Source organism: Littorina saxatilis, linkage group LG17, assembly GCF_037325665.1.
Source record: "Littorina saxatilis isolate snail1 linkage group LG17, US_GU_Lsax_2.0, whole genome shotgun sequence".
Taxonomy (NCBI): Eukaryota; Metazoa; Mollusca; class Gastropoda; order Littorinimorpha; family Littorinidae; genus Littorina; species Littorina saxatilis.
In genome coordinates, this window is record NC_090261.1 from 28,449,549 (window position 1) to 28,457,251 (window position 7,703).

Sequence of the window (7,703 nt, forward strand, 5' to 3'; positions counted from 1 at the left end):
TTTATAAACCATTTCAGCTTTTGCATGTAAATGTATCTATGATTATCTGTCTGTTTATTTCTGTGTACTTTCATACGCGTTATGCAGCTTTCTTTAGTTATCTCCAACCCGTGTGTCTATCAACAACTCCCCCCTCCCCCATCCCCATTCCACTGCACAACCACTCGGACTCCCATTTGTCTCCTCCTCCTCTTCCTCCTCCTCCTCCTCTTCCTCCTCCTCCTCCTCCTTCCCACCACCTCTACCCCCTCATATCAGCAATTGTTGCCATTGTTGTGAATAGAATAGCCTCAGGGTTGCTCAGTCGGCAGAGAACAGCAACGGTAACAAACCAAGCTGACAAGATAATGAATAGGTATAGTTCTACAGGTGGGTGAAATAAAATGCATGTCGAATGATCGCTTGAAATCTAATTTATTAGGCCTGGGTTTTGTTTTTGTTTATTTTGTTTTTGGTTGTGTTTTTTGTGAGGAAGGGGAGAAGAGGGAGAGAGACTGACACTGACACAGAGACAGAGAAAGACAGAGACAGACAGAAAGGGATAGAGACAGACAGAGAGATTGAAAGAGAGAGGGAGACACGCAGACACCTAGAGGGAGAGAAGAGACTTGAAGGGAAGAAAAAACAGACAGACAGATAGAAACAAGTCGCGTAAGGCGAAAATACAATATTTAGTCAAGTAGCTGTCGAACTCACAGAATGAAACGCAATGCCATTTTACTCGTAGCATCGTCAGGCCACCGCTCATGGCAAAGGCAGTGAAATTGACAAGAAGAGCGGGGTAGTAGTTGCGCTAAGAAGGATAGCACGCTTTTCTGTACCTCTCTTTGTTTTAACTTTCTGAGCGTGTTTTTAATCCAAACATATCATATCTATATGTTTTTGGAATCAGGAACCGACAAGGAATAAGATGAAAGTGTTTTTAAATTGATTTGGACAATTTAATTTTGATAATAATTTTTATATATTTAATTTTCAGAGCTTGTTTTTAATCCGAATATAACATATTTATATGTTTTTGGAATCAGCAAATGATGGAGAATAAGATAAACGTAAATTTGGATCGTTTTATAAATTTTTTTTTTTTTTTTACAATTTTCCGATTTTTAATGACCAAAGTCATTAATTAATTTTTAAGCCACCACACTGAAATGCAATACCGAAGTCCGGGCTTCGTCGAAGATTACTTGACCAAAATTTCAACCAATTTGGTTGAAAAATGAGGGCGTGACAGTGCCGCCTCAACTTTCACGAAAAGCCGGATATGACGTCATCAAAGACATTTATCAAAAAAATGACTTTCGGGGATTTCATACCCAGGAACTCTCATGTCAAATTTCATAAAGATCGGTCCAGTAGTTTAGTCTGAATCGCTCTACACACACACACACACACACACACACACACACACACACACACACACACACACACACACACACACACACACACGCACGCACACACGCACATACACCACGACCCTCGTTTCGATTCCCCCTCGATGTTAAAATATTTAGTCAAAAAACTTGACTAAATATAAAAACAAAGGAGAAAAAACACAGTGTAACACTTACATACCGTGACAGACGATATAGTGTAGCTTATAATATAATATTGTCTTTGTGTTCTTCGAGGGCTAGAGTCGTGAGCATTCAGACAAAACATTAGCGACACCGTCGCTCACAATAGTTGAACAAACACGTTAGCACAACCATGGAACAATGAACAACAAGCAACTAAAAAGACATACACAAATGCCATTTCAGTTTTTCTAAATTTGTTTTCTTGACGATCCCATTTCTGGAAAATTCGGACCGCTTCCTTTCAGTGCAAAGCCAGCACCAACAGGAGTCGCACTACGTACCCAGGTGTGTGCGTATTTAAGGGTAATCGGCCACCTGCATTTATGGTAGAATGACCGGGGTCTTTAAAAGTGCCACCCGGCAGTGACACGGGGTGGGACATGGATACCGTATCTGAGTCATCAAAAAAAAGTTTACCCGTGCCCGTCCCGGTATGGATTCAAAGTCCTGCGCCTGTGCCCTGCGCAATCAAACTCGCCTGTGCCCTGTGCAATCAAACACGACAAACCCTGCAGTGTTGCTGAAAGTTCCGTCAGAAAAACGTCGATCTTCGATCGACCGTCATGGAACACGAAGCACTTTCCGCCTCATCGCTTCCCACCATTTGACAGACCTGAGAAGAGACGATGAACGTACAAAGTTTCTTTCCAGTTTATGATCGACACTCTCCAATTTCGGACAGGAAAGATTGACAAAAGTTTGTCTGCATGAAACGTCGGTTCTTTTGTCACGGAAGACGAAGCGCTTTCTCTGTCTCATCGCTCCGCACTGTTTCACAGACTTAGTGAAGAGACAACGAACGTTGCTCTTTTGGTTTTGTGGTTGAGACTCGACAAGGTAAAGAAGGTAGCGCAGGAAAAAGATACCACAACTTTCATCACTAAATGGTAAGCAAGAAATTCGTTATCAAAATGCTGAATTGAGGCAAAATGGCCGTCTTTTGATCGTAAAGACAAATTTGTTTTGGAACGCACTCACGCACTCACGCACTCACACACGCAAGCACGTACGCAAACACGAACGCACACATGCAAACACACACACACACACACACACACACACACACACACACACACACACACACACACACACACACACACACACACACACACACACACACACAGGAAACAGGAAATTACTAGGAAAGTGCAGAATCAGTTCAGATAAATCTGCACAACTCACTTTAATAGAATGATAATGATTGATATAATAAATACTTCAATATCAAATCGCAGACTATGATAAAATGATAATGATTGATATAATAAATACTTCAATATCAAATCGCAGACTATAATAGAATGATAATGATTGATATAATAAATACTTCAATATCAAATCGCAGACTATGATAAAATGATAATGATTGTTATAATAAATACTTCAATATCAAATCGCAGACTATAATTGAATGATAATGATTGATATAATAAATACTTCTATATCAAATCGCAGACTATAATAGAATGATAATGATTGATATAATAAATACTTCTATATCAAATCGCAGACTATAATAAAATGATAATGATTGATATAATAAATACTTCTATATCAAATCGCACCTGTTTTTCAAGTAAAGGTGTGTGACCCCATACTCTTTTTGCCAGACTAAAGTTAATGTCATCTTAACAACTCCCAAAATGGTCATTTTTAGGCTTAAACAATTCCCCACTAACTCATGTATGCAACAGTGACGGCTTGCGGTTTTACCTGCTACTTGCAATTTAAAAAGTATATTTCTTTTTCTCGTAAATCGTATTGACTTCACTTCAACATTATTCCATTGAGTTCATTGACCAGTCTATGGCCTAGACCTTGAATGAAATCCGGAAACTCGTCTGTGATACTGTTTGCAAATATAGCCTACATGTAGGAATAATTTTGTTTTTTAACAAAACAAAATACAAGATACGGTTGCTTTATATTTAGATTAAAAAGACAAGTTCCGCTGTTGTTTTGAATTTGTTTATTAAAATGTCTTTTCATTTCGTTTCGCTCTTTTGATGTGTTCGCAGTTGCTGGGGTGTTTCTTACATTCTGTGAGTCCTTCGAGGCTTATTTGAATACAAGTTACTTAACAACATAAACATTACTACGCCGGTGTAACACGAGAAAATTACTCCCACGAGATTTTGACTCCGGAGTAAACAGTTCGTACGAAAAAGTTACTCCTTTTACGAAAAAAGCACTCCCCCATTTCACGAGAAAATTACTCCCCAAGACAGGTGAGTTCCGAGTAAACATTTCGTACAAAAATGTTACTCCCCTGACGAATAAATAACGAATAAATTACTTCACCCAAACACAAGCAATTTAACTTCCCATGCCAGGTGTACGAATTTTTTACTCCCTTGTCCCCTGTTAGTCTTGGTGGTGGAAGGGGTGGAAGGAGGGTAGCGCGACATTCGTGTGCGCGAGATCACTTATTGGCATTATCCCTTCGCCCGCATCCCATTTTTGCGTACGAGATTTTTACTGGAAGTAAAATAAATGGGGAGTAAAAATTTCGTGGAGGGAGTAATTTTTTCGTGCCTTGGGGAGTTCTTTTCTCGTACGAAAAGTGTACTCGGAGTAAGAATTTCGTACGAAATATTTACTCCGGAGTAAATTTTTCGTGGAGTAAAAATGTCGTGTTACACCGGGTTTCAGCTTCGCACAATGCGTGCGCTCTCTCGAATCGCAGAAAGTTCAACAAGAAAAGACCTCATGTTCGTAGACTTTGATTACGCCACGCTTGTATGTGTAAATGAGATGTATACAAGCTAGAGAAAATGTAACAAAGAAACCTTTATTCAAGCAGTGCATGAAATCAATCTACACAAAGGCAAAACACTGAGGAGTGTGTGTTTTATGCAGGTGGAATTGACAGTGCAACAGGGTGTTGAAAAGTGCGAGTCTAACAGAACTACAACCTTGTGACAAGAAAGACCTTTTTACACGAATATGTGTGTGTGTGTGTGTGTGTGTGTGTGTGTGTGTGTGTGTGTTTGTGTGTGTGTGTGTTTGTGTGTGTGTGTGTTTGTGTGTGTGTGTGTGTGTGTGTGTGACTGTGTGTGTGTGTGTGTGTGTATGTGTGCGACTGTGTGTGTGTGTGTGTGTGTGTATGTGTGCGTACGTGCGTGCTTGCGTGCGTACGTGTATATGTGTGTGTGAGTATGTGCGCGCGCGCGCGCGCGCGTGTGTGTGTGTGTGTGTGTGTGCCTCGTTGCTTCTTTAGTGACATATGCTTTGGACACTTATTTTGATCTGCCAATGCTCAATAGTTGGGGAAATTTCCTGCACCAAAGAAGCAGTGAAGACAGTGAAAAGTATTGACTCTAGCACAAAAGTCTGCAATTCTTCTGAAACATAATGTGTAAATTATATCAGTCTTTGTTTGCTGCAAGCTAGATCCCATAGTCCACAATGACGCACCATTCATTGATTATAGCAATTCTGATCAATCATTCCTCCTCCTACCATGCTATTTAGCATGTTGGAAACACACGCGTGTATTATTCCTGTCCTAACATAGGCGCAGTATACTACAATCATATAATTCTCTTACAGGGTTATGGCCGGCTCAGCTTCGTGTTTGTTGATACTTATCCCCAGCCGGTTAAAGGGGGGATTTTATTGTCTTGCCTGGACCCTGTGAACACTCAAATCCGCTGAGAACTCTTGTGAATGGTAATTATGAGTGCGCAAGCGTGTATTTATGGGGTGTGGGTTATAGGCACAGTAAGCCTCCCGTAAACCATCACAGAGCTCCCCGAGCGTCTACATACAGTACAAGCATACTTCCATTTGAACGCTCACCGAACGGGAACATCCTGGCTGCTTTCTGTCGAGCGTGAGAAATTTTCAAAGAATTTATTTTCGTGGACTTGCTCCTCTACAACAATGGCGCCTCGTTTTGGTGCTGGACGGCTGTTATGAATATTCCGAATACCGGAAATCACGCCCGGACAGTAAGCCTCCCGTAAACCATCACAGATACTGTCAGGCTTTTACACACAGTACAAACACCCTTCCATTTGAACGCTCACCAAACGGGAACATCCTAGGTGCCCTACGTAAAGAGCGAGCAATTTTTAAAGAATTAATTTTGCAGATTGTCTCGAACACTTGTTGGACCCATCCTGAACTCAGGTCAAAGATGAGTTACTTCCCTTCGGGTCTCATTCTATCGATGTAAAATGGCCATAGCCGTGGATCGATGATTATCAGAATGTTTTTGGACCGTGGTGCGTTTTTGCGCTAGACCTAACTTTTAAAATCTAAATAATAAATTGACAGCTTGTTACACAAACATTCTTAAATCATAAAAGAATTCTTTTTTCATCAAGACAAGATCAGTACAATTCGAAGTTGTGAAAGTTTGAAAAAAGAAAAGCCCGGAAGCAGGGTCACGCAAAGGTCGTAGCAGACGACGGTTTATGCATATCGCCGTTCCTCTCAACAGTCAAAAGCCATCGCTAGAGTTCTTGTGAACCACAGCCGTTTGTTTCGTGCATAAAAACGTGCTATTGTAGATAAGCTCACATCGAGTCGCATTCAAATGACTAACTGACGACTACATTGTGAAAAAGGGAAACTGGATCACACGGGTTCACGATGGCTCAGGGGTAAGATAAACCACGCAAAAATAATTTTTTTGAAAATTGTTCGATCTTTACGGAGGGCACCTAGGATGTTCTCAATCGGTGAGTGTTTAAATGAAAGGGTGTTTGTACTGTGTGTAAAAGCCTGACCGTATTTGTGATGGTTTACGGGAGGCTTACTGTGCCTTTAATGTATATCAGTTCTCTTGGCGGCTTGTCTGCGATGTCCGTAAAGCGGTTTTATTCTGACAGGATGAATGGTTTTGGAGCATGCTATAATGTAAAAGTAGATCGAGAGTGCTTCTCTTTATGGACTGCATTGTTTCTGTTCGATAAGTATAGATTTTAAAAGGCGTTCTGAGTTCGCACGTTTGTTCAAGTTTCGTTCGTTCATTTGCAAGTTCGTTTGAACGTTCTTTTGCACGTTCTGTTGCTTGTTTAATAGTTCAGTTTGTTCCACAGTGGTTGGGGCATCTTATTTAAGTGTGCGTGTGTGAGTGTGTGAGTGAGTGTGTGTGTGTGTGTGTGTGTGTGTGTGTGTCTCTCTCTCTCTGTGTTTGTGTGTGTGTGTGTGTGTGTGTTTGTGTGTGTGTGTGTGTATGTGTGTGTGTGTGTGTGTGTGTGTGTGTGTGTGTGTGTGTGTGCGCGCGCGAGCGCAAAAAGCAGGCAGGCTGGTATTTTTTTTAAAGCAGGCTGGTATTTTTTGAAAGCGGGCTGGTATTTTTTGAAAGCAGGCTGGTATTTTTTGAAAATTCAGTGTCCAAGTGGACGCATGCTCTAATGCCGTGTACAATCATGGGCAGGTGTGTGAAAGGAACAAGAGCTTTAACACTAGAGAAAAGGTGCAATCGAACCCGTATTTAACGACCACCAAAAGGACCTGCCAAAAGTGGTCGTTATGGACAGGACTGGTGGTCGCCATAGAAATGTGATGAATGTAAAAGAAAAACTCGTCTGGGATCCCGGGGAGGGGTCGTTATGGACAGGTGGTTGCTTTCGAAAGGTGGTCGCAAGGGCAGGTTGGACTGTACCTTTGACGCTTGACCGGTACGGAACTCTCTAATCGCGTGGTCTCTATTTTGTTCCACTCTCAAAGAAAGAGGGCAGTACATAGATCGAACCCCTAGACACTGAACGATGTCCTATACCGCAGTCGTTCTGTTTGCTTGGCAGGATTGTAGCAGTCTTTGTTCAGAGGACGACAGACGAACACTATTCTTTTAACTCGCGTCGAACCAAGCTGAGTGTTTTTACAACCTCCTGGGTTTGATGGCAACATTAAGGGAAGACTTTTTACAATGGCCTACTCCCGTGTATGTCTCAATTTATGGGTAATGAGTGTGGATTTCTTTATTCGCAAGAAAAGAGATCGACAGTGCGGCAGAGTGTTTCTGTCTTGAAAAGATCAACCGCAGGTGAAGAATTTTTTTTTTTCCTCTGGGCTTTTATTAGTTCTCAGTGTTGGGAACCCATGCTGTGTCGAAGGTTGGGCATTGTTTTTCTTCTTCTTCTTCTTCGTTCATGGGATGAAACTCCC